At 40.8% G+C, this 23,195-nt stretch overlaps 1 protein-coding gene across 14 annotated transcripts in view; it reads left to right on the top strand.

The window, feature by feature from the left end:
* The window catches only part of mtmr3 (myotubularin related protein 3), a 138,563-nt gene that overhangs the window by 24,039 nt on the left and 91,329 nt on the right, over positions 1–23,195 (top strand). For 13 of the 14 annotated variants that reach the window (XR_015761266.1, XM_088000073.1, XM_088000068.1 and 10 more), the window contains exon 2: positions 18,125–18,171. The exons of the other annotated variant lie outside the window; for it this stretch is intronic. The gene's annotated coding sequence lies outside the window, so the exon portion shown is untranslated. The remainder of the gene's footprint in view (positions 1–18,124; positions 18,172–23,195) is intronic. 14 annotated transcript variants of the gene reach the window in all.

The following is a 23,195-nucleotide window of genomic DNA, read 5'->3' as shown; positions in this document are numbered from 1 at the left end:
CTTGAGGATTGTACTAGGGCTTTTAATGGGAAACCTACTATAAAATATGAACTGCAATTTTTATTTTCAGTTGTAGATATTAAAATGATTTGATAATTTATCAAAATACAGCAAATGGGTCTAATCAGTCACTGACATTTGATTTAATAACTAAAGAAATATTGTATCTCCCCAATTGTCAAATCCTTAAATGAATTCAAGGTTCAATATGGAGCATGGGATTTCAGACTCCCCTTGTCCTCCTCCTCCTCCTCCTCCTAGCATGAGGTGCAAGGAGCTTGGGGGTTTATTTTGAACCCTAAAACTAGGGCTGCCCATGGAATCTTTCCATTATTGATCACTTCCAATGTCTTTCTCAATCTAATCTCTCCTGACCCAGTATTCATAGTCCCCTCAAGTCTCATCCTTTTGATTAGTTTTAGCTTGTGCTTCTAAATTCATAAGCATTTGTCCATTTCTCCCTAATATTATACACTGGTATATGTTGGGGCCTCTAATATTCACAATATTTGTTAATGACTTGGATGATGGTATAAAACGTTAAAAATCCAAATTTGCTGATGACACAAATTGGGAAGCATTGTAAACAGTTTTGACTGCATAAAATTACAAATTTTAATACAAACAAGTGTAATGTTGTCCATTTTGGACTAAAAGTGCTACATAGATAAGATATTTTTAGAGGCGCAAAGTTAAATACTAGAATGCCCAACTAGATTTGGAGGTTCAGATGCAAGGCTCTTTAAAATACCAAAAAAAATGCCAAAGATAATGAAATATTGGCCTTCATTTCTAACAGGCTGGCATAAAGGGCTGCAGGTGAAATGCTGCAGTTATATAAAACTATTTAGACCATTCTTTGGGTACTGTGACCAGATCTGGGCACTGCAGCTAGAGTCATAGAGATGTACAGCATGGAAACAGACCCTTCGGTCCAACCCGTCCATGCCGACCAGATATCCCAACCCAATCTAGTCCCACCTGCCAGCACCCGGCCCATATCCCTCCAAACCCTTCCTACTCATATACCCATCCAAATACCTTTTAAATGTTGCAATTGTACCAGCCTCCACCATCTCCTCTGGCAGCTCATTCCATACACGTACCACTCTGTGTGAAAACGTTGCCCCTTAGGTCTCTTTTATATCTTTTCCCTCTCACCCGAAACCTATGCCCTCTCGTTCTGGACTCCCTGACCCCAGGGAAAAGACTTTTTCTATTTATCCTATCCATGTCCCTCATAATTTTGGAAACCTCTATAAGGTCACCCCTCAGCCTCCGACGCTCCAGGGAAAACAGCCCCAGCCTGTTCAGCCTTTCCCTGTAGCTCAGATCCTCCAACCCTGGCAACATCCTTGTAAATCTTTTCTGAACCCTTTCAAGTTTCACAACATCTTTCCGATAGGAAGGAGACCAGAATTGCCTGCAATATTCCAACAGAGGCATAACCAATGTCTTGTACAGCAGCAACATGATCTCCCAACTCCTGTACTCTATATTCTGACCAATAAAGGAAAGCATACGAAATGCCTTCTTCACTATCCTAGCTACCTGCGACTCCACTTTCAAGGAGCTATGAACCTGCACTCCAAGGTCTCTTTGTTCAGCAACACTCCCTATGACCTTACCATTAAGTGTATAAGTCCTGCTAAGATTTGCTTTCCCAAAATGCAGCACCTCACATTTATCTGAGTTAAACTCCATCTGCCACTTCTTGGCTCATTGGCCCAGATCCTGTTGTAATCTGAGGTAACCCTCTTCGCTGTTCACTACACCTCCAATTTTGGTGTCATCTGCAAACTTACTAACTGTGCCTCTTATGCTCGCATCCAAATCATTTATGTAAATGACAAAAAGTAGAGGCCCAGCAACGATCCTTGTGGCACTCCACTGGTCACAGGTCTCCAGTCTGAAAAACAACTCTCCATCACCACATTCTGTCTTCTACGTTTGAGCCAGTTCTGTATCCAAATGGGTAGTTCTCCCTATATTCCATGAGATCTAACCTTGCTAATCAGTCTCCCTTGGGGAACCTTGTCAAACGCCTTACTGAAGTCCATATAGGTCACATCTACTGCTCTGCCCTCATCAATCTTCTTTGTTACTTCTTCAAAAAGCTCAATCAAGTTTGTGAGACGTGATTTCCCACACACAAAGCCATGTTGACTATCCCGAATCAGTCCTTGCCTTTCCAAATACATGTATATCCTGTCCCTCAGGATTCCCTCCAACAACTTGCCCACCACCGAGGTCAGGCTGACCAGTCTATAGTTCCCTGGTTTGTCTTTACCGCCCTTCTTAAACAGTGGCACCACGTTTGACAACCTCCAGTCTTCCGGCACCTCACCTGTGACTATTGATGATACAAATATCTCAGCAAGAGGCCCAGCAATCACTTCTCTAGCTTCCCACAGAGTTTTGGGGTACACCTGATCAGGACCTGGGGATTTATCCACTTTTAACCAAGACATCCAGCACTTCCTCCTCTGTAATCTGGACATTTTGCAAGATGTCACTATCTATTTCCGTACAGTCTATATCTTCCATATCCTTTTCCACAGTAAATACTGATGCAAAATATTCATTTAGTATCTCTCCTATTTCCTGTGGCTCCACACAAAGGCCGCTTTGCTGAGCTTTGAGTGGCCCTATTCTCTAGGAGAAAGTGAAGACTGCAGATGCTGGAGATCAGAGCTGAAAAATGTGTTGCTGGAAAAGCGCAGCAGGTCAGGCAGCATCAAAGGAGGAGGAGAATCGACGTTTCGGGCATAAGCTCTTCTTCAGGAATGAGGAAGGTGTGCCAAGCAGGCTAAGATAAAAGGTAGGGAGGAGGGACTTGGGGTAGGGGCATTGGGAATGTGATAGGTGAAAGGAGGTTAAGGTGAGGGTGATAGGCCGGAGAGGGGGTGGGGGCGGAGACGTCGGGAAGAAGATTGCAGGTCAAGAAGGCGGTGCTGAGTCTGAGGGTTGGGACTGAGATAAGGTGGGGGGAGGGGAAATGAGGAAGCCGGAGAAATCTGCATTCATCCCTTGTGGTTGGAGGGTTCCTAGGCGGAAGATGAGGTGCTCTTCCTCCATGCGTCATGTTGCCATGGTCTGGCGATGGAGGAGGCCAAGGACCTGCATGTCCTTGGGGGAGTGGGAGGGGGTTAGTGTTCGGCCACGGGGCAGTTGGGTTGGTTGGTGCGGGTGTCCCAGAGGTGTTCTCTGAAACGTTCAGCAAGTAGGCGGCCTTTCTCCCCAATGTAGAGGAGGCCACATCGGGTGCAGCGGATGCAGTAAATGATGTGTGTGGAGGTGCAGGTGAATTTGTGACGGATATGGAAGGATCCCTTGGGGCCTTGGAGGGAAGTGAGGGGGGAGGTGTGTGCGCAAGTTTTGCATTTCTTGCGGTTGCAGGGGAAGGTGCCGGGAGTGGAGGTTGGGTTGGTGGGGGGTGTGGACCTGACGAGGGTGTGGTCTTTCCGGAACGCTGATAGGGGAGGGGAGGGAAATATATCCTTGGTGGTGGGGTCTGTTTGGAGGTGGCAGAAATGAAGGATGATACGATGTATTTGGAGGTTGGTGGGTGGTAGGTGAGGACCAGTGGGGTTCTGTCCTGGTAGCGATTGGAGGGGCGGAGTTCTAGGATGGAGGAGCGGGAAGTGGAGGAGGTGCGGTGGAGAGCATCGTCAACCACGTCTGAGGGGAAATTGAGTCTTTGAAGAAGGAGGCCATCTGGGTAGTTTGGCATTGGAATTGGTCCTCCTGCGAGCAGATGCGGCGGAGGCGAAGGAATTGGGAATATGGAATGGTGTTTTTACAGGGGGCAGGGTGGGAGGAGGTGTAATCTAGGGGCCCTATTCTCTCTCTAGTTACCCTTTTGTCCTTAATATATTTGTAAAAATCCTTTGGATTCTCCTTAATTCTATTTGCCAAAGCTATCTCATGTCCCCGTTTGCCCTCCTGATTTCCCTCTTAAGTATACTCCTACTTTCTTTAGACTCTTCTCAGGATTCACTCGATCTATCCTGTCTATACCTGACATATGCTTCCTTCTTTTTCTTAACCAAACCCTCAATTTCTTTCGTCATCAAGCATTTCCTATACCTACCAGACTTCCCTTTCATCCTGCCATGAATCTACTTTCTCCAGATTCTTGTTATCTCATTTCTGAAGGCTTCCCATTTTCCAGCCATCCCTTTACCTGCGAACATTTGCCTCCAATCAGCTTTCGAAAGTTCTTGCCTAATACCATCGAAATTGGCCTTTCTCCAATTTAGAACTTCAACTTTTAGATCTGGTCTATCCTTTTCCATCACTATTTTAAAACAAATAGAATTATAGTCGCTGGTCCCAAAGTTCTCCCTCACTGACACCTCAGTCACCTGCCCTGCCTTATTTCCCAAGAGTAGGTCAAGTTTTACACCTTCGCTAGTAGGTACATCCACATACTGAATCAGAAAATTGTCTTGTATGCACTTAAGAAATTCCTCTACATCTAAACCTTTAACACTATGGCAGTCCCAGTCGATGTTTGGAAAGTTAAAATCCCCTGCCATAACTACCCTATTATTCTTACAGATAGCTGAGATCTCCTTACAAGTTTGTTTCTCAATTTCCCTGTGACTATTGGGGGGTCTATAATACAATCCCAATCAGGTGATCATCCCTTTCTTATTTCTCAGCTCCACCCAAATAACTCCCCTGGATGTATTTCTGGGAATATCCTCCCTCAGCACAGCTGTAATGCTATCCCTTATCAAAAATGCCACTCCCCCTCCTCTCTCGCCTCCCTTTCTATCCTTCCTGTAGCATTTGTATCCTGGAACACTACGCTGCCAGTCCTGCCCATCTCTGAGCCATGTTTCCGTAATTGCGATGATATCCCAGTCCCATGTTTCTAACCATGCCCTGAGTTCATTTGCCTTCCCTGTTATGCCCCTTACATTAAAATAAATGCAGTTTAATTTATTAGTCCTACCTTGTCCCTGCCTGCCCTGACTATTGACTCACTTCTGTTCTCAGCTGTACCCGTCTCAGATCGCTCTCTTTCCTCACTATCTCCCTGGGTCTCTCTCTCTCTCTCTCACACACACACACACACACACACACACACACACACACACACTCACCCCTCCCCACCTTACTAGTTTAAATCCTCCCAAGCAGTTCTAGCAAATTTCCCTGCCAGTATATTAGTCCCCTTCCAATTTAGATGCAATCCGTCCTTCTTGTACAGGTCACTTCTACCCCAAAAGAGATTCCAATGATCCAAAAATGTGAATCCTTCTCCCATACACCAGCTCCTCAGCCATGCATTCATCTGCTCTATCCTCCTATTCCTGCCCTCAGTAGCTCGTAGCACTGGGAGCAATCCAGATATTACTACCCTTGAGGACCTCCTTTTGAAATTTCTGCCTAACTCGCTGTAATTTCCCTTCAGAATCTCAACCTTTTCCCTTCCAATGTCGTTGGTTCCAATGTGGACAATGACCTCCTGCTGGCCCCTCTTCCCCCGTGAGAACATTTTGCACCTTCTCTGAGACATCCTTGATCCTGGCACCAGGGAAACAACACACCATTCTGCTTTTTCTCTGTTGGCCACAGAAACGTCTGTCTGTACCTCGGACTACAGAATCCCTTTACACAATTGATCTCTTGGAAGCCGACATACCCCTCGTTGCATTGGAGCCAGTGTCAATACCAGACACTTGGCTGTTTGTACTATGTTCCCCTGAGAATCCATAACCCACTACATTTTCCAAAACAGCATACCTGTTTGAAATGGGTATATCCACAAAAGACTCCTGCACTAGCTGCTTACCTCTCTTATCCTTCCTGGAGTTAACCCATCTATGTGACTGTATCTGAGTCTTTCCCCCCTCCCATTCCTATAACTGCCATCTATCACATACTGTTGCTGTTGCAAATTCCTCATCGCTTCTATCTGTCTCTCCACCTGATCCACTCGATCTGATTAAGATTCGCATCCAACAGCATTTATGGCGGATATAATCCGCAGTAACCCTGAAACTCTCTTTAAATTCCCACATCTGACAAGAAGTACATATCACTGCAAAGGCCATATTTGCTCCTTCACAATCTACAGACTCAGAAAATAACACTGTCTTATTCCTCTACAAACACTGCCCCAGGTTAAATTAATAGCTATGGCTTATATTTTAAGTTTAATCAAGAGACTTATCTCCACAAACATATAATCAAGAAAGAATCCACTATACTCCTACTGCAGCCTTTCTCTTGGACAGACTTAAAACAACAATTAACTTATCTGACTCTGTGCTGTGAACTTCACCCAACAGTTCCTCCAAGATTAGTTGTGAATTTCACTGTTTGTTAATTTTCCCAGATGCACTCCGATGTCCAGCGATACATGAATTCAAACAGCAAAGGCGGTAACTGTGCAGGTTCTCTCTCTCTCGTGCTCTCTCTCTCGTGCTCTCTCTCTCGTGCTCTCTCTCTCGTGCTCTCTCTCCCGTGCTCTCTCTCCCGTGCTCTCTCTCCCGTGCTCTCTCTCCCGTGCTCTCTCTCCCGTGCTCTCTCTCCCGTGCTCTCTCTCCCGTGCTCTCTCTCCCGTGCTCTCTCTCCCGTGCTCTCTCTCCCGTGCTCTCTCTCCCGTGCTCTCTCTCCCGTGCTCTCTCTCCCGTGCTCTCTCTCCCGTGCTCTCTCTCCCGTGCTCTCTCCTGCACTGTCCTCACCATGTGCTTCCTTTGTCTGCTCTTCTCCCTTTTAAACTGCTGTTGTTTTGACTTTTGTTTTCCAAAAGTTCCAAAACAATGCAACAGCATATAAAACAGTAATTACTGCTCCTGGAATTCGAGGAAATCTCCTTCAACACCTAAAATACCTCAAAAAAAAGGAGCAGCTCTTACAGCCAGAAAGTTTTACCGTCCTCCATCTTGGATTACCAATGCTGAATCCTTAGGGAAGACGTTTTTTTCTTAAAGTTCAATACAACTTTACAAAAATTATACACTCCTACAGAGGAGATTAGGCCTTTATTCTCGAGAATTTCGAAGGTTAAAGAGTGATTTAATTGAGGTTTTCAGGATATTGACAGGGAAAGGTCAAGGTAGACAAAGATAAGTTTTTCAATTGGTTGAAGATTCTAAAACTGGGTGTATGGTTTAAGAATTAGGGGCAGGCCATTCAGAAGAGATGTTAGAAAGCACTTCTACATGTACGGTGTAGTGGAGGTTTGGAACACACTTCCTCAAATGGTGGTCAGTGCTAATTCACTTGTTCACTTTAAATTTGATAGAGACATTTTTAGCGAGTTTGGAGAAGATTTGTAGCTCAGGTTAAGATTCTGGATGTAGATATTTTTACTAAGCAAGGATATTAAGGGATTTGGGCCAAAGTGTTGGACCATAGATTAGCCATGACCTTATTGAATGGCAGAGCAGGCTCGAGAGGCTGAATGGCCTACTCCTGTTCCTATGTGCTGTAGGAAATTTTGCGAAATTACAGGTGCTGCAGAAGTGAAGTTTGTGTGCAGTATAGAAAGCATTTGGATGTTAAGACACACATGTCCCAAACCTACTTATCAAACTTTAAACTAAGGAGTGTGTTGGAGTGTATATACTTATGTTGAAAACACATCAAGCTTATATCACAATGGTTGCTTTGAAAACTGATTTGACCGTAAGAAAGCAAGCATGCCTGAGGTATTTGAGGGTGAGGTCATAAAAGCAGAATATCGAGAACTGGGAAGAAAGTTGAAATGTAGGATCTCAAAGGTAGTTATCTCAGAATTGCTACCAATGCCATGTGCTAATCAGAGAAGAAACAGTAGGATATATATAGGATGAACATTGTGGATGAAAAGATGGTGTGAGGAGGAGGGGTCAGATTTGTGGGGCATTTGAGACTGGTTCTGGGGGCGATGAGACCTTTTCAAACTGGATAGACAGCTCTAGTGCAGGACTGGGACAGATGTCATTGGATGGGGGGGTGGGGCGGGGTACTTGGTTGAGTGTTTGTGGAAGGTTTAAAGAAGTGTGGCAGGGGATGGGAACCAGAGGACTAGGGCAGTAGATGCAGAAATTGAGGGAAAGGCAGAAACCAAGGCAAACTTTACTAAGAACAAGAACAGGGAGGTGGTCTAAAATGCATGTGATTCAATGTGAAAAGTACTGTGTATAGGCAAGCTAGATGAACTTAGCTTTGATTAGTATTTGGAACTATGACATTATTGCGATTACAGCGATTTGGCTGAAAGAGAGACAGGACTGGCAACTGAATATCCCAGGATTTAGATGTTTCAGTTGTGATAAAAGGGCTGGAGGAGTTGCATTACTGGCAAAGGAGTAACTCTCAGCTGTACTGAGGGAGGATACATCAGAAGACTCATCCAGTGAGGAAATATGGACAGGAACTTGGAAAAAGAAAAGGTGAAATCACAATGCTGGGGACTCCCAACAGTGGGAAATGGAGATGAGAATATGTAGACAGGTTTTGGAAAGATCTGGAAATAGCAGAGTTGTTGAAGTGGGTGATTTTAACTTCCACTATATTGACTGGTGCTCACTTGGTGCTAGGGGCTTGGATGGGGCAGAATTTATATGGACCATTCAAAGGGTTTCTTTACACAGTATGTAAACAGCCCAACCAGGGAAGGGTTTATACTGGACCTGGTTTTGGGAAGTGAGCCTGGCCAGCTGAGTGAAATTTAAGTGGGGAAGCGTTTCAGGAGTAACATACCTTGAGTTTCAGCACATTCATGGATAGGGATAAACAGCAGTCCTCAGGTGGACGTGTTAAGTTGGGAGGAGCCAAGCTATGACAGTAGTAGGCAGGAACTAGAGAATTTTATTTGGAGGGCAGCTGTTTGAGGATAAATCTACTTCGAATCTACTACTGTGGGAGTATTTCAAGCGGCAGATGATAGGTGTTCAGGAGCGGCACGTTTCTGCGAGAATGGATGGTAGGTATGGCAAGTTATATGAACCTTGGATGACCAAGGAGTGTATCATTCTTGTAAAGGCTAATTTATATGTACATAAAAAGCCTCTATTCTCTTTTGATGCTGTTTATACATTTATAAAAAGCAAGAGGGTAGCCAGGGAAAGGATTGGCCCACTCAATGACCAAGGAGAGAACCAGAGAGGTAGGTGAAGTCCTAAATGAATACTTTGTGTCAGTATTCATCAAGGCTTGGTAGAAGATCTCAGGGAAGGGAATGTTGAATTTCTAAGCCAAGTTGCTATTAAAAAGGAGGAGGCATTGTGCCGTTTAAAAAGTATTAAAGCAGATATGTTGCCGGGTTCTGATGGGGTCTATCCCACTATTGAGGGAGGCAAGAGAACAAATTGCTGGAGCATTGACAGACATCTTTGTATCCTTCTTGGCCATAAGTGAGGTCCCAGGTAACTGGAGGATAGCTAATGTTGTCCCATTAGTTAAGAAGGGTAGCAGGGATAATCCAGGAAATTACAGGCATGTGAGCATCATGGTGGTAGGGGAATTATTGGAAAAGATTTTCAGGTACAGAATTTGTGCGCATTTAGAAGCATGGACTTATTAGCAATAGGCAGCATGGTTTTGTGCAGGGGGGAATTGTGGCTCACTAACTTGATCAAGTGTTTTGAGGAAGTCACAAAGATGATTGAGGGAAAAGCGGTTGATGTTTCCAAATGGACTTCTGTAAAGCCTTTGACAAGGTCCCTCATGGCAGACTGGTACAAAAGGAGAGGTCACATGGTATTGGGGTGAGCTGACAACATAGATACAGCACTGGCTTTGTCATAGCGGACAGAGGTTAGTGGTGGAAGGATGCTTTTCGGAATGGAAAGTAGTGACTAATGGTGTTCCACAGGGATCAGCGCTGGGACCTTTGGTCGTTGTCTACAAATGTGATTTGGAGGAAAACATGGCTGGTTTCATTAATAAGTTTGCAGATGATACAAAGATTAGTAGAGTTGTGGATAGTGTGGAGGATTATCAGAGGACACAGCAGGATGTAGATCAGTTGGAAACATGGGCAGAAAAATGGCAGATGGAGTTTAATCTGGACAAATGCACTTTGGAAGGTCGAGTTGTAATGGTAAAAGATTAAATGAGACTATCTCTCTGGACATTAATGCAATATTAAATAGTTAAACTGCACTGTCTTTGGGTGGGGGTGATATTCTGTCCCACAGATAGCATGCAGGAATGTGGATGACTATCCATTTGTAATTTACACTTCATTTTAGACAGTCATTTGCTATTACTCTCCTGCTATTATCAAATCAAACTATCATCCAATCTCTTCCATTCAGAAATGCTTTCTAGCCATCCCTGAAGCTAGGACACATCACACCTACATTATCTTAGGAAATCACTCTCAGGAAATCGTCTGCATTACGATTCCCCAGGATCAGGGCATTAGCATTGGACATAAAATCAGTAATAGTACTTGCACACTAATTTCCTTGAGCTGTTCATTCCACATGGTGTTCCATGTAAAGTGCTGTAGTGGATCAAATACCTTTGCAGACTAATTTGCAGTTTTATGCTTTTACTGTTTCTTTAATAGACCTTGGGCCCCATATAATAGTGAGTAAGTTGGAAAGCAAGCTTTGCTTAGTTTTATTCAATGCTGCAAAAGCCAACATTCTAAAATGTAGTTCAGTTTTTCAGTGTACTTGTGGCACAATGAATTTAAACATAGAACATTTTGGAGCATTTAGTCAAGAAACCGTATAATGACTAATGGCGTCTGAGCTCGCATTTTCTTGTTCAGATCCCTCTTCTTGACCCTCCTTATCTCTAACTTCTTCTCGTTCTACAGCCCTCTAAAAGTTCTACAATCCCCTAACTCTTGTGAAGTTTCCATTTTGATGCCCCATTCAGCCCTCCACCTACATCTGCTCTTTAAAAGTTTAATTTAAACCCTGCCTTTTTAACCAAGATTTTGGTTGCCTTCCTTGGATTTCCTCCATTTGGGTTGGTATAAGTTGATACCTTTGAAATGCTTTCTAAAACTTGCTACTGTTAGATGCATTTATATAAAAAAATTGATAAAACAAGTTATTGTCTCTGTCCTCTGGAAGGGAAGGAAAGAAATGTAAAGAAGAAAGTGTAAATTTACTCAAAGGTAATGGTCCAGATTTGCTGACCTTTTGCAACCTTTACTGGAAAAACCAATGATTATGGTAATAAGTGTTTTAACATGCTCAACATTAAGTTGAGTATAATGCAGTTTAGTTGGGAATCCTATGTTAGGATGCTGTGATGTTCTCAACCTGTCCAAGTAGAAAATCACATTAAAGAATTTTCCCCGACACCAACCAGAAAGTGAAAAACACTAATAATAACATTTTTGCCATCTCGTGAAACAAAAGTTAGGGTGTACATGTGAGGGAAAGATGTAAGCCTAAATATCATGAGAAAATTGCTTAATTTTAAAAATCTAATAATTAATCCTAATATGGATACCATTCCAATTTATTTTAAAACCCAGGTTAGTTATTCAGCAGTAGTAATCACTTGGATCATCATTAAAAATCACCACATTCTGCCTTTTCAGGCCTGTCCATATCATCTCTCCTGCCAACTACTTTGCAGACCCATCTCTGTGACGATACACTTCTTCATAACACTACCATCTGTTCATCTACCACTGGTGCTAATCCTCATCCTATACAATGTCACAGTCTCCCTCATAATCACTCTCAACAAATGGTCTCAATCCATTGGGCCACCACAAAGTTTTGTTGCTTGTAATCTCTTAATGGAGAAGGGAACACCAAACATGAAGCAGAGGCACAGAAACATGATCCTCCACCCATCTCTGAAATTATGTTCAAGCACAGTTCTCCTTCAATATATCAGTGACTCAGACAATGGGATATTTGGTGACCATATAGCACTCATTCCAGCAGTTAACTGCTTTATTTCTCATATACCTGAGCATTCATATTTTAGTCGGTCAACCCTTGTCTCTCAACAGCCATTCGGTAACTCTGCTTCCAACTGGAAAAATGGAGTACTGTAAACTGAAACTAACATGGCAGCTGTGCAGGAATCTTGTACACGGCTGGACACAGCTGTGCACTTTTAGAGTACATGCCCTTGCATTTGGAAAACATGCCTGGCTGATCATTGAGTCTCCTAATTGCTACACATAGAGTCAATAAAATCTTCCACCTCTGAGAAGTCAACAAATACAGCAAATCTGATCATTTGGCTCATTCTGCTTGACTTAATTGGAGGTAAAATTGATGTAATAGGCAAGTAAGTTGTCAGTTCCTTGTCTTGTACATTTTTGAACTGCTGACTGCAAAACCTTTCCAATGTCCTCCAGCAGGATCCAGAGGTAAAAAATATTGAATGTCATTGTGATTTTGACCTGCAGTGACTGCAAATATCTACCACCATATACATTCATGGAATGTGTACTTAGCTGAGCAGATCAGCATTTGTACACCATCTGTAATTGTCATTGTGCTATTTTCTTGTGTACAATTAAGCAGCTATCTAGACTGTTTGTTTGTTTGTTTCTGAGAGTTGTTAAATCAATAGTGCTACTGTGAGTCCAGAATTGCATGTGGGTCACACCGAATATTTCCTTCCCTCAAGGGCATTTATGAACTAAATGGTTTCCAGAAGTTTTGAGATCACTTTTACCAACACTGGCTTTTTATTCCAGATTATTATTTAGCTAATTGATATGTGACAGGGGTTAAGATCTTGCCAGTGAAACATTATTCCAAATCTGTGAATTATTAGTCCTGTAACAATAACCATTTGTTGACCTACCTTGTTCAGATATGTTGAAGCTTATCATCTGCTGAAAGAATCTGTGAGCTGGGTAAAGCTTCCTGCAAGCTGCATCTCTTTAATCGCCTCTTCTTCTCTGGAGCTTCCTGCCTATGTCCATGTGCTGGTGTTAGATGCTGGCCCTCTGGTCCTCTCCATTGTCTGGATTGTCTCATGCTAGTCTGATAACACCTCAGAAGGATTTCAATTGCTCCTAAAATAACTTTGGTACAAACAGAGTTATAGAGCAACTATCAGTATTGAGTGTTTGTTGGAAAAATTTCCTTGTGGTTTCAGCCTTTTTCATAGAATCCCTGAAGTGTGGAAGCAGGCCATTCAGCCCACACTGCCCCTCCAAAGAGGATCCCACCCAGACCCATCCCAAACCTGTAAACCTGCATCGCCCATGGCTAATCTATCTAGCCTACACATCCCCGGACACTATGTGCAATTTAGCATGGCCAATCCACCTAGGCTGCTCATCTTTGGACCATGGGAGGAAACAGGAGCACTGGCGGAAACCCACACAGACACTGGGAGAATGTGTGGAGTTTGCACGGACAGTCAGCTGATGCTGGAATTGAACCTGAGCCCCGGCACTGTGAGGCAGCAGTGCTAACCACTGAGCCACTGTTACCCTTATATATTTTCTCTGTTTTTGCTGGTATGTCCCAGGGAGTCCATGACCCAGGATTAAAGTTCAGCTTCTTTTTAATTAATCTGTATAGATGGAACTATAGTCCAGATCTTCTGACTCAGAGGTATCACCAACACTCCACCTCAAGACCATTAATTTAAGTTGTAAAACTCATGTCAATATTGCACCAATTCAGTGATGACAAATAGGAAGTAGTAGTAGTAGTAGTAGTAGTAGTAGTACACTTTTCCCAAGGGACTGCTTGTGTGCAGATTTAATATACTGCTGAGAAACCTGAATGTTGATGGATTTGAGCCAGCTTCCTAATGTGCTATTTTGCTGGTTTGAACGCACTATTCCAAACCAACTTGCTCTCCTAAATTGTTCACAGTTGATTGATGGATTTCAAAGGGCAAACAAGTTTTTCTTTAAGGCCAAAGATGGAACAGCTGAAATTCTCATAATCGAAGCTGAATTCCTGAGCAATGGTAACAGAGCAAAACTTCTGAGAACAGTGATAAATGATTGAGTTCTTGAGTTAGACAACAGGTCTGGTTCAGAGGCCAAATTTTGCAGGCCACTTTGAATGACTTTATATCCAAATTGTGTTTTAAAATAGATTGGGCATAAAAGTTTCAACCCGTTCCTTCATAATGGTAAAAGTTCCAAATTTGAAGTGTATTTAAAAAAGGCTGTTTTTTTAAACTGTGTGCTTGCTGCCACTGCAAGTGCCTTACTCACCGGGCAGTTGCAGTGCTTGTGTTGTCACTGCCAAAAGATACCACAGAGAGCTTTCTGCATCAAAGATTAGGGCAATCTGTAACATTGAGCAATTCAAAGCTATTTTAAAAGCTACAGAAGCAATAAACTGTTAATTTTAAAATATTTACCTGGTTGCAAATGTTTTTGTAGATTTTATGGAACCAAAAGCAGCAGCAGACCATATGGCTGAGCAAGATGGGGAGTTGCAAGCACAATGAGCTCAGGAGTGCCACTCATGCAGTTTTGCAATATCAGGTGTGATTCAGTTGCTAGCACTCTCACCTTTGAATTTAAATCCTACTCCAGGGCCTGAGCACAGAAATTAAAGTTGATATTTGAAAGCAGTACTGAAAGAGTAGTGTAATATCAGAGGTGTTTACCTTTCAGATGAGATGTTATAACTGAGGCCTGATTTACTTTAGTTGGATGGTAAGGATCCAAAATTATTCATTTATTTTGAAGAGCAGGGAAGTGCTGGTCAATATTAATCATCTTGATCACCATCACCATAATAGATTATCTGGTGTGATCTCATTGTTGTTTTGTGAGAGTTTGCTATGTCTATATTGGCTGCTGAACTCTCCACGTGGCAAAGGTGACTACGCTTCAAAATGTACTTCGTTGGTCATGAAATGCTCTGAGACAGTTGATCATTGTAAAAAGTGCTATAAAAATGCAAGTCTTTGTTTCTTATTGAGTTGGAAATGTTGATAATAACTTTTAGTTATGTACAGGAAAGAAGATAGTGTAGTTTTACATCCAGCAGTACTGACTGGGATAGAATATTCAAACAATGAATGTATACAAATCAAGTCACGTATTACATAATGAAGCATATGATATTGTGTACTAAGATTTGTTTAAAAAAACTAATTCAATCCAAACTGCAATCATTAGTTAACATAGAATTCCAAATTATTACAGCAGTTTATCACATTTACTTTGTTTTGAATATTGGCTAATCTCACGCTTTGCTATCTACAGCCAAATATTTGCATTGCTTTATCACTATTCCCACTAGATGACTGTCAAAAGTATGCAATCCAATTTGTGTGTGGATGAAAATGGATTGTTGTAAGTCAGACAGAAGTTTGAGCTGTCATTTTATGTTCAGAAGGCAAACAAAATCTTATCTTGAACTCCCATGTACATAATGATCATTTTTAACCTGCTCTTGCTTAACTGCAACTTTTAGTTCAGTGATAACTATTATGTCCAACTGAAACTTGAACAGGTCAGAAACCAGAAATTGAAGTATGAAATTGTGGATTTATCTTTTGTTCTGACTGCTGAAAGCAGCTACAAGATATCCTCACTTAAAGTTGTGGTCACATCCCTCAGATTGACAACTTCAAATTAAATGACTTTCAGTAAGCATTGATTCATGTTAAAGCTGAGGTTAGGTTCTGTAGGACGTTCCATAGCAGGGAAAAAATGTTTTACCTGTATCCTCAAAGTTGGAATGTATACTTTAAACAGACAAATTTCCTACATTCACAAATGAAATAATTGTTACAATAAATACAGTTTTCCTTTTTATCATTTTAACTTTAACATTCTACTCATAGAGCCTCCTTCAGTGATCTCTCTGAGAGTGATGTCCAGGATGATGAAGCCGAGGGTAATCTCCAATTCCTGTTGGGGCTATTATTTGTTCCTGATAGTATTGTGGTTGCTGCCTAGTAACATCATCGACAGATTTGCAGCACCCTTTTTTCTCAATCCTCTGTCACCCCTGAGGTTTGTTTGAGCCATCATTAAGTGGCCCTGCTCCTCTGTCTAGCTTTGGGGCCTTGGCTTTCCTTCCTCTCCTGCTGGTCATGGCTGGACTTGCTGGCTATACCTGGCCTCCTTCACTGGATTGGTAACTGGATCTGTAGGACTCCTTGCCTTACAGAAAATTATTTTCAAAGATAATAAGAACAAAAGATAAATCCTTACTGTGCTACTTTAAACCTCTCTATGAAGGTCAATATACCATTTTCCTTCTTCACTGCCTGTTGCAATTCCCTTTTCTCCAACCAATCACCATTCAGATAATCTGCCTTCCTGTTTTTGCTACCAAAATAAATAACCTCACATTTATTTATTTAAGTTATACTTCATCTGCCATGTATTTGCCCACTCAGCCTGTCCGAATCATGTTGAAGTATTTCTGCATCTTCCTCACAGTTCACTCTCCTACCCAGCTTTCAGTCATCTGCAAATTTGGCAATGTTATATTTGGTCCCTAATATAAATCATTAATATATCTTCTGAATAGGTGAGGTCCAAGCACTGATCCCTGTGGTACTCCACTGATCTCTGATTGCCATTCCTACTCTTTGTTTCCTGTCTGCTGGCCAATTGTCTATCTATGTCCATATACTACCCAAAATCCATTGCATTTTCATTTTACTTGCTTACCTCTCTTACATGGTACTTTATCAAACGGCTTCCAAATGTCCAAGTGAACCACATCCACTAGTTCCACTGATAACTCTATTAGTTACAACCTTGAAAAATTCTAATAGATTTTCCCTTTTGTAAATCCATGCTAACTCTGACCAGTCCTGTCATATTTTGGAAGTGTTTTGCTGTTAAATCTTATGTAATATATTCTAACTATTACTCTATCAATGTCCAGCTAATCAGCCTGTTTTTTTTTTGCCTCTTTCTTTAAATAATGGGGTTAGAGCACCTACCCTCCAATCTGTAGGAGCTATTCCAAAGTCTAAATAATCTTGAAAGATGGGCACTAATTCAAGGGCCACTTCCTTAAATCTTGTGCACGTTACAGCACAAATATATAAAGCTCAGCATTAAGCCTTGTTACTTCAGGCTCAGTTTCTGAAATTCTTTCACAGACCCCCAGGCCTAACTCATGAAAAGTTCCCTTCTTAACTATGCTTTCATAGTTTCCTGAAGAAGAGCTTATGCCCGAAATGTCGATTCTCCTGTTCCCTGGATGCTGCCTGACCTGCTGCGCTTTTCCAGCAACACATTATCAGCTATGCTTTCATAACTCCCGTCAAATATTTTTGTTTGGCTAAACATGATTTTCTTTTAATTCTGTCACGTACTCCGAACACTTGCATGTAAGATGCGTTTTATAAGTGGTACTTGCACTCAAAGTTGAGGATATTGATGAAAATTGAGGAAGGAATAAGTGTGTTGACTAATAATTTTCCAAGTTTCTTTACAAATGAAAATTGTACTACAACATCAGAAAATAGCAAACTGTTTTATCCCTCTTCCAAAAAAAATGAAGTTGCACTAAGCAAGGATATTATAAAATGATTAATTTTTAGTTGGTAAACTAGAAACTCTTATGTGATTAAAGTATTAAGGAGTTAGAAAGGTGTGGACTAATAATGGCCAATCAATAAGTACTTGTTCAACATTTTTTAACAATACTGGAGAAAATGAATAAATAAAATTTAGCCAGTGTGATTTATGTTGAATTTCTATAAACATCTGATAAATTTGCTTCAACTGCCTTTAGTGTACTACCTTTTATAAATTATGTACATATATAGTTATTATATACTTAGATGATTGGAAGAGTAAAGCAAAGGTGTCAAGACGTTTGCTCCTGTGAGACATATCTATGGTTGTGGTTTTCCAAAGGAGAGTTCACGTTAGAATTTTGTGAATGATCCTGAATTATTGAAGAAGTGGTATCACAATTTGCTATTGATATCAAACTAATATGTATTACGTTTCAGTGCTGACAAGGTTTGCACAACATATATGCATACTTTTAATCAATTTATTCAGATATTTTGTGACACATCTCTGCAGCAGATGGAACATGAATCTGGATATCCTGGCTCAGAGGTAGGGAGACTACCAGTGTACCACACAAGCTGTCCAACAACATAAATACTCTTCAAATTTGAATGTGTTCTGCAAGTACATTCTTAACATTGATACAGCACAATAATCTCAGTTTTAAAAATGCTGAAGGTACAATTTTAATTTGTTGTTTTCTTTCAGATTTATACTGTGGGGAATACATCAATCCAATAGTAACTACATTTTTGGTGAGCGAATTTTGCAATTAACTATTTTCAGAATTAACTAATTGGATGTGTTCAGAATTTGACAGTTGAATGAAGCTTTAATTTAGGTTGAGTTGTAATTTTCACACTGTTTTGCGGAAATGGCTCAAGAATCAAAAACAGAATTTCAAAGTATACATGCAAAACCAGAGAATAATTCATTGAGAATCACCTCCTCAGTTCTATTTCTTGACTGAAAATTTTCATCATATCAATTAACTTTACTTTAATGAGCAAATAGAGTTATAAATCACATACCTGAGGAATGAATTTGATGTGATAATACATACTATGTTTAATAGATAGGTACCCTTAGGAATGCCTTCAATTATTTAAACAAAGAAGTGCAAACGACATCTAGGTTTGGACTGATAAGTGATAAATAAGATTGAGCTCTGAAGGTACCAAGCCAGGACCATCTCAAAAAAAGCAATATCTAGTCATCTCTCCATGACCTGTTCAAAAGGGATGGGTTTCACCTGAACTGGAAAGCAACCAATACCCTGGCAGGGAGATTTGCTAGTTCTATTTCGGGAGCCTGTAAACTATTAGAGAGGAAGGGTTAGGATGTTCTAAGTAGCAGTGAAAGTAGAAAAAACAGATGAGGATGGTTCTGAATCAGAAAAGAGCAAGTTGATTAGAAAAGACAAACAATAGTAAGTCAGAGAACGAGGTAACTTGAAGAATTAAGTTGCATTTATTTCAATGCAAGGAGTCTTGTAAGTAAGGCTGATGAACTCAGGGCATGTATTAAAACATGGGACTGGGACATCTTAGCTACTACAGAAACTTGACTGGGGAAGGACAGGACTGGCAGCTGGATGTTCCAGGTTTGGGATGCTATATAAAGAATAGAAAGGGAGGCAAGAGAAGAGGGGCAGTGGAATTTTTGATTAAGGAAGACATTACAACTGTAATTAGAGAGGATATTTCTGAGGGATTGACCAGTGAAAATATCTTGGTTAAAAATAGAAATAAGCAGGGGATGATCATCTTGATTGAATTGTACTATAGCCTCCCCACCACCGCAATAATCAGAGGGAAATTGAGGAGCAAATATATAGAGGGATCTTGGATATATGTAAGAATAATAGGGCTGTAATAGTAGGGGATTTTAATTTTCTCAACATTGACTGGGACTGCAAAGTGTCAAAAGTTTGGGTGGTGAGGAATTTGTTAAATATGTTCAAGAAAATTTTATTGATATGTAAATGTGCCTACAAGAGAAGGAGCAAAACTAAGAACAAGTTGATTAGAAAAGACAGACAATAGCAAGTCAGAGAATGAGGTAACTTGAAGAATTAAATTGCATTTATTTCAATGCAAGGAGTCTTGTAAGTAAGGCTGATAAATTCAGGGCATGTATTGGAACATGGGACTGGGATATCTTAGCTACTACAGAAACTTGGCTGAGGGAAGGACAAGATTGGCAGCTCAATTTCTGGGTTTTAGTTGTATAGGAAGATGGAACTCGTCACAGGCCTCCAGTCTGAAAAACTTCCCTCCACTGCTACTTCCCTCTTGGGAAATAAGACAAGGCAAGTGACTGAAGTAATAGTAGGGAAATACTTTTGGACTAGTGATCATAATTCTGTTAGTTTTAAAATAGTTATGGAAAAGGATAAGTCTTCTGTAAAAGTTATAGTCTTAATTGGAATAAGACAAATATTAATGGTTTGAGTCAAGAACTTACAAAAGTTGATTGCAGTAGACTGTTCACACGTAAAGGGATGACTGACAAGAGGAGGCTTTTAAAAGTGTAATAACGAGAGTTCAGAGGCATTATGTTCCTGTATGAGTGAAGGGTAAGACTGGTAAGATGAGGGAACAATGGATGAATAAAAATATTTAGGTTCTAGTCAAGAATAATAAAGAATCATATATTAGATATAGACAACTGGATCAAATCAATCCCTTGAAAAAATAGAGTGTAGGGACATTCTTCAGAGGAAAATCCAGAAGCAAAGAGAGGATATGAGAGAGAGCCTTGGCAGATAAGCTTAAGAATAATCCACAGAGATTCTACAAGTACTTTAAGAGCAAAAGAGCAACTAGAGAGAAAGTAGGATCCCTTAAAGATCAATGAGGTCACCTTTATGTAGAGCCTCAGGAGTTGAGAGAGATATTAAATGAATATCTCATGTCAGTTTTTACATTGGAGAAAGAAATGGAGGCTAGAGAAGGCTGAAATAAGCATTGATGTTTTGAAAACAGTTCACGTAAGAGAAAAGGAAGTGCTGGAGTCTTGCAAAACATAAAGGTCTATAAATCTTCAGGACTTGATCAAATGTATCCCAGGACATTATGGGAAGTTAGGGAGGAAATTGCAGGGCCCTGAGAAAGTTTGGTATTATCTATAGCTACATTCCAGTCCATTGGCACCTCACTCGTGGTTAGTGTTGTGCCTTTTATTTAAGGCTGTAAGGAGAAGCCTGTGAACTATATACCTGTAAGTCTGACATCAGTAGTGGGTAAGTTGTTGGAAGTGATTCTAAAAGATAGGATTTACATGCATTTGGAGAGGCAAGGAATGATTAGGGATTGCAAACATGGTTTTATATGAGGGAAATCGTGTCTCTCAAACTTGATTGAATTTTTTGAAGAAATAACCGAAAAGATAGATGACAGCAGAGTGGTAGACTTTGTTTATTTAGACTTTAATAAAGCTTTTCATAAGGTTCCATGTGATAGACTAACTAGTAAAGTTAGATCACATGGGATTCAGGGTGAGCTTGCCAGTTGGATGAAATATTGGCTTTATGGTTGGATACAGAGTGTGGTGTTAGAGGGTGGTTTTTTCAGACTGGAGGCCTGTGATCAGCAGTGTTCCACAGAGATTGGTACTGGATCCACTTATGTTTGTCACTTTTTATATAAATGATTTGGATGAGAATATAGGAGGCGTGGTTAGTAATTTGCAGATGACACAAAATGTTGGTGGTATAGTGGACAGTGAAAAAGGTTATCTAAGATTACAAAGAGACTTGATTAATTGGTCAATGGGCTGAGGAGAGGCAAATGGAGTTTTAATTTGGATAAATGTGAGACAGGTGCTGGCAGGTGGGACTAGATTGGGTTGGGATATCTGATTGGCATGGACGGGTTGGACCGAGGGTCTGTTTCCATGCTGTACATCTCTATGACTCTATATTGCATTTTGGTAAAATAAACAAGGGCAGGACTTATGCAATTAATGGAGAACCCTAGGTAGTGTTGTAGAACAGAGAGACCTACAGGTTCAGATACATAAATCTTTGAAAGTTGCATCACAGGTAGACAGGGTGGTTATGAAGGCGTTTAGCATGCTTCCCTTCATTGCTCAGACCTTTGAGTACGGGAGTTGAGGCGTCATATTGAGGTTATACAGGACATTGGTGAGGACCTGGTAGGAAGGATATTATTAAACTGGAGCGGGTTTAGTAAAGATTTAACAGGATGTTGCAGGGAATAGAGGGTTTGAGTATAAAAAGTGGCTGGGTTTTTTTTTGCTGGAATGCAGGAGGTTGAGGGCTGACCTCAAGAAGGGCATAGCAAAAGTCATTTCCCTAACATGGGAGAGTTCAAAACTAGGGGGCATATTTTAAAGGTGAGGGGAAAAAGGTTTTGAAAGGACATGAGGCAAATTTTTTATACAGTGTGGTTACTGTGTAGAATGAACTGCCAGAAGAAGTGATTGATGCGGGTTCAATTACAGCACTTAAAAGACATCTGGCTAAATACATGAATAGGAAAGGTTTGAAGTGATATGGGCCATATTCAGGCTGGTGGAACTAGTGTAGTTTGGGAACATGTTTGGAGTGGACTAGGTAGACCAAAGGATCCATTTCCACACTCTATGACTCAAGGACATTACCATCATAAACCTTCATCCTGGGAGCTGTCACTGATGAGAAATCCAACTACATCAGCTAGGAAAATACTCTGGCTACATGAGTCGGTCAGAAGCTGGGATTCTAGAGCAAATACCTCACCTTCAGACTCTGAAAAATCAGCTCACCATTTGAAAAGCAAATTTCAGCAGTTTGGAGTACTTCTCAGGCATGAATAAGTGCAACTTTGTTTTTAATTATTTGAAGCTCAGTACCATCCAAGACACAATGGACTACATATTTGTCAGCCCATCCACATCTTAAGCATTCCTTCCCATCTACCGTTTGTAGCAGCAATGTATACCATATACAAGATGACAACAGCAATTCACCAAGTCTTCCCTTAATAGGGCTTTACAAACTTTCAACCACCCCTGAGAAAGTGTGTCATGGACACATAACAACAGCAATACTTGCAAGTTCCCCTCCCAGAACCTTACACCATCCTTATTGGAACTGTATTACTGTTCTTTCATTGTCATTCAGTCACAATCCTGGAACTTTGTTCCTTATATCTTTTGTGGATGTTCCTAAAAAAAAAAATCATGGACTTCAGCAGTTGAAGAAGTGGTTCACTACCTTCCCTGGAACAATTGAGATTAGACTTAGACATTGTTTTGTTACTTTTTCCATGGATACTGCTGAGCCTAAGCATTTCCAAAATTTCAGTAGTTTAGCAGTGTTTTTCTTTTGTTGGATTTTTTTCTGATTTATTTGTCAATGTAACTGCAATCTTACAAGGGTATGTTGATGGTCACAACTGTTTGTTGTGCAAGGATGGCAAAGGGTCTTCTTTTCTCCCCCCCCCACCCCCCCCCCCCCCCCCGCATTTGTTTTCATTTGCTCATATGGGGAAGGTAGGGATTTCATCCAACGATGATGGAAAAATAGGGATACTTGCCATAATCAGATAGTGAGAGATTTGAGAGTGAAATTTGCAGAATTGTTGTTGCTGTTATCCTTTCAAGTGATAGAGCTTGTTGAGATTGTCATTTTGGTAGCTTTTTGCATTGAGTCTTGCAGATCATATAAACTGCAACATTTCATTGGTCAAGAGGGTGGATATTAGGCCCACTAACATATGGATTGGTCAAAGAAATTATTGTCTCATAGATGGTAACATTGCAGCTGTGCTTA

This window comes from Chiloscyllium plagiosum, unplaced genomic scaffold (genome assembly GCF_037043375.1).
Source record: "Chiloscyllium plagiosum isolate Xiang-an unplaced genomic scaffold, Cpla_swu_hap1 HiC_scaffold_24, whole genome shotgun sequence".
Classification (NCBI taxonomy): Eukaryota; Metazoa; Chordata; class Chondrichthyes; order Orectolobiformes; family Hemiscylliidae; genus Chiloscyllium; species Chiloscyllium plagiosum.
The sequence above is the reverse complement of the archived record's forward strand: the minus strand, read 5'-3'. Positions and strand labels throughout refer to the sequence as shown.